Here is a 5451-nt window from a genome sequence, read left to right on the forward strand (position 1 = left end):
ATTCCTGGACGATAATGTTATTAATGATCAGTGGTGTGGTTATACTTAAAAGTGTTACGATACATCACTGCTTCGGCCATTTCAAAATGCGCCAGCCAATAAGAAAGTGATTTAACTTGTATGTGAGATACCAGCTCAATACGTAGGCATGTCTTAGAAACAAAACCAACAAAGTTTGGTGAGAGACATTGCCGAAATACTGTTTTCAAAAGTGGCAATAGTAAAAAAAAAAACCGTGGTACAGAGTGGATCATGTATAATCACGGTATACCACCATTCTCAAGAAAGAAGCACATTATAACGCATCCTCCTAGCATCGGAGATGATGAGCATCAGACGGCTCGACTTGTTGTTGGTGATAAACGGAGCTAAAGACCTTTTCTACTCCGATGTCAGGAGGATGCGTTATAATGAGCTTCTTTCTTGAGAATGGTGGTATACCGTGATTGTACATGGTCCCACTCTGTTACCATGTGGTTTATTTACCTACCCCCCTATCAAGTGATATGAGAAAAAACAAATACTTAAAGTCTATATATAAAAGAATGACGAGTTCCTGGAGGCACCTTTATGGTGGCCAAACCTAGAACAGTAATGAACTTTTAAAAATTCTTTGATCAAATTTCTAGCAATGATTAAAAAGAGTCTTAACATTCTAAAAAATATTGAAAAATATTGTTTTCCTATCCTATCTTTATTATTATTATTATTAAAAAAAACCTATAATATCCCAATATATCACCAATAGATGTTTAGTAAAAATATTCCTAGCCAAATGTATAAATTCAATTGTGCTGTGGTCGATACTAATAGGTCCATACTCTGTAACTATATTGAAAATAACATTTTCAGTATTCCTAAAACCTTTTCATCTAATATGGTATAAATTTAAGCTGTGTGATTAGCACTGATGCAGAGAGGATTTTCTCTTACAGTGAATCTGAATAAATCTCTCTACACAGACTTGCTCTTGCTTGCTTAGCACTAAAGAAACACGAGCTGTCATAATGATGCGGCAGCAGTGTAGTAGTCCTATTTTGCTAGTATATCTAAAGTGTGTGTACTCATCCACCATCGCGTACTTGGGGTAAAATTAGGCAAAGATCGATCGATACTGGCTACCCTCTCTAGGCTTCTTTAGTAAAATCATTAAGGATAGTCCAAAATTAAAGGTTAGTAGGTAGTTAGTTAAGAGGCCAAGCAAGTCCTAATAAGTTTTCCATGAAGAATTTTATATCAAAAATATTCATATTTCCTTATTCAAAGCTAGATTAGCTAATCTCTGGTAGGTCTTTTTAATCTAAGAGATCATATGTATGATCCGCAGTGGAAATTTCCACGAGAGAAAGGTATTTGAATGTAGAATACAAGAGCACTACTACTTCAGTTAGCAATCATCATCTTTTTGAAAAGGTTATTTGAATAGTGAAATGATTTTCCCAGAACCCTTGCAACTATACTTAAACTTTTTTCAAAAAACACTCGAATGGAGAATACAGTTGAAAAGACTGAATTTGATCGATAGGTATACTATATGATATATGAACCTAGAATAAAAGTCGACTCTGTTTTATTCGGCATTTCTAACAACCTTTTCATAAACTTAGCCTATATGGTATTGTGTTAGAAACTTTCGACTTGTTGTTAAATAAAGGCGAATGATTGACTGACTATTCAACGTGCAATTATTATTACTATTATGAAAACAATTTTATAATCCGCAACGATGCAGACGAGATTACTCCTTGCAACTACTTAAACTTTTTAAAATGACTTTTGAATAAAGAATACAGTTATTATTCTTTTGAAAAACCTGAATTTGATCGACGGGTATATGTAAACCTAGAATGAAAGTTTACTTTTTTTTTATTCATTTCTAACAACCTTTTCATAAACTTAGCCTATATGGTATTGTGTTAGAGACTTTCGACTTGTTAAATAAAGGTGAATGATTGACTGACTATTCAACTTGCAATTATTAACAATTTTATAATCTGCAACGATGCAGACGAGATTACTCCTTGCAACTACTTAAGCTTTTTAAAATGACTTTGAATAAAGAATAGTTATTAATCTTTTTGAAAAAAAACTTATGATAGAGAAATGATTTTTACAATATATAATATTAGATATAACTCCTGAATTAAAGAATGCAGTTATTAATCCTTTTTGACAAAACATTTGAATAGAGAAAAGGTTTTCCCAATCCTTGGTTGCGACTACTTGAACTTTTTTTAAAATGACTTTGAATAAAGAATAGTTATTAATCTTTTTGAAAAAACTTATGATAGAGAAATGATTTTTCATATATATATATAGATATAACTCCTGAATAAGAATGCAGTTATTTTAATCCTTTTGACAAAACTATTTGAATAGAGAAATGGTTTTCCCAATCCTTGTTGCGACTACTTAAACTTTTTAAAATGACTTTTGAATAAAGAATACGCCAGTTATTAATTCTCTTGAAAAGACTTATGATAGAGAAATGATTTTTACACACACACATATATATATATATTTATATAGATATATAACTCCTGAATGAAGAATACAATTATTAATCCTTTTTGAAAAGACTATTTAAATAGAGAAATTATTTTCTCAAACCTTGCGATGACTACTTAAACTTTTTAAAATGACTTTTGAATAAAGAATACGCCAGTTATTAATTCTTTTGAAAAGACTTATGATAGAGAAATGATTAGCGACTACTTAAACTTTTTAAAATGACTTTTGAATAAAGAATGCAACCCTCCTTAGCTAGTAGCTAGCACTGGTATTTCCAAAAAATTTTCTACAAACAAAACATAAAACTCTATTAATATCCATTACTCTGATTAAGAATAAATCCAAAGGGGGAATATATTTGGTTGTCTCTTTTAATTTACATATATGTAGTATATAGCTCCCAGATAATTCATTCAGCATTGTTGAATATAAAATGCGCATTAGCGCAGCCAACCAAACTTAGTTCATCATCAGCATGGACTATTACAAGATCCTAGGTATCTCCCAAGATGCTTCAATGGAAGATATTAATTAAAGAGCGTTACCGGAAAATGGCACTTAGATACCATCCAGATAAAAATAAATCATCGGATGCAGAGGAAAGGTTTAAAGCCATCTCGCAAGCTTACGAAATATTGAGCGATGTGAAAAAGCGGGAGTGTTACGATCAACATGTGAAAGGTAAAATGGAGGATGAGGAGGTACCTAATAGGGGTAATAATAAAACTCGCTTCACATATACCTCTACTAGCGATCCCAAAACTCGCTTCACATATACCTCTACTAGCAATCCCAAAACTCGCTTTACATATACCTCTACTACTAGCGATCCCAAAACTCGCTTTACATATACATCTACCACTACTACTACTAGCGGTCCAATGGACGACATTTTCCATCAGTTCTTCGGCACCCACAGCAATTTTAATCACTTCTTTAATAACTCTGACGACGACGATGATGATGATGATGATATTCGTATGATGTGGAGAGGCATCAGTAGGCATCGAATGGGAGGTTTCAACTGTAATCACAAACACTATCACAGGGGGGGAAGGCATCATCATCATCATCATCATCATCATCATCAGGATCCTCCAATCTACCGGGACCTGTACGTGACTCTCGAAGAAATAGCTCAAGGAGTGATCAAAAAGATGAAAATCACGCGGAGTGTGTTTAGCGATGATGGAAAATATACCACCAGGAGAGAAGAGAAAATATTGAGCATTAACATTATGCCCGGTACGAAGGATGGTTTTGAGATCAAATTCGAAAGAATGGGAGACGAGTCGCCTGGCAAGGTCCCGGCTGATATCATTTTCGTTATTAGGGAAAAGCCTCACCCGGCATTTAAGAGAGACGATACTAATTTGATCTATTCGGTCAAAATCCCCCTCAGAGACGCCTGGTGTGGTACCAGCGTGTCTGTCCCTACTCTGGAAGGCCAAAGGGTCACACTCGATTTCAAAAATATAATTATCACACCTCAGACGAAGAAGATACTCTCAGGATATGGTCTACCTTTTCTTGACAACCCTTCCAGAAAGGGTAATATCATTGTTCATTTTGACATCCAAATTCCAGATTTATTGCTAGAAAACGTCAGAAATAATCTTTTCAAATTATTGCCGATAGTCGTTAATGCATTATTATTATTATTTAAAATAATAATAATAATAATAATAATGAAATTTATCACGTTCCCAAACACCAGAGAGTCTTAAAGGATCGAAAAACTAATAATTCTCTCTCTTTCTACTTGTCTCGTGAGAAAATTCTTGTTCTTTTTTTTTTAAATCAATTTTAACACGTCCTGAGACTTTTAGACATTAGTTTTTTTTTATAAAAATAATAATAATAATAATGAGACAGAAGAGTTTGATATTTTTGCCTTATCATAAAAAATATATATATATAAAAAGATATACATGTATTTATTTTTATAACAAGAAATGCTGATTACTGAAGAGAGAGAGAGATTGCTCCAATAACAACGATAGAGACATTTTCATATTTTTATATGATAGTATGAACAAAATGTTAGTTGGGAATATAAAATTCAATTTATAAATCAAATTCGAACTAATGATAAAAAAATGACAAAATGTATCAAAAGATGTTTTTTCAAAAATTTTTACAAGTTTATGAAAAAGAGTTAACTCGGCCTTTTTAATATTTAGAGAAGTAATATTAATTATATCAAAGTCGAACTAGTTGAATTCAAGTCAAAATAAAACTTTATTAAAAATTAATTTTTTTTTCCAAAATCCACTTTTTCGTCATCTGTCATTGCTCCAAAAACAATGATAGGGACATTATCATATTTTTATATGATAGTATGGACAAAATGCTAGATGGGAATATAAAATTCAATTTATAAATCGAATGCCAACTGATGATAAAAAAATGACAAAATAGTCCAAAAATATTTTTTTTATAAAAAATCCACCTTTTCGTCATCCGTCATTGCTCCAATAACAATGATAGGGACGTTATCATATTTTTTATTATGTAGAGGGACAAAATGGCTAGGGTTAATATAAAATTCATTTATAAATAAATTCGAACTGGTGATTAAAAAAAATGACAAAATGTTCAAAAGAATGTTTTTTCAAAAATTTTTACAAGTTTATGAAAAAATTTTCAACTTGCCTTTTTAAATATTTAGAAAAGGATTATTATCCAATCAAAGTCCAAAACCTAGTTGAATTTCAAGTCTAAATAAAAACTTTATTAAAAATTCTTTTTTTTTTAACTCCAAATCTACTTTTTTCCTCCCGTTCTTGTTCCAATTATAACGATAGAGACATTTTCACCATTTTTTTAAATGATTGTATGACAAAATGTAAATGGGAATATAACATTCAATTTATAAAATGAAATCGAATGATGATAAAAAAATGACAAAATAGTCCAAAAATATTTTTTAATAAAAAA

At 31.3% G+C, this 5451-nt stretch overlaps 1 pseudogene; it reads left to right on the forward strand.

Moving 5' to 3' along the window:
- LOC135213339 (dnaJ protein homolog 1-like) overlaps positions 1-4238 on the forward strand; it is a 29315-nt pseudogene extending 25077 nt beyond the window's left edge.
- The last annotated feature ends 1213 nt before the right edge of the window (positions 4239-5451 follow it).

This window comes from Macrobrachium nipponense, chromosome 42 (genome assembly GCF_015104395.2).
Source record: "Macrobrachium nipponense isolate FS-2020 chromosome 42, ASM1510439v2, whole genome shotgun sequence".
Classification (NCBI taxonomy): Eukaryota; Metazoa; Arthropoda; class Malacostraca; order Decapoda; family Palaemonidae; genus Macrobrachium; species Macrobrachium nipponense.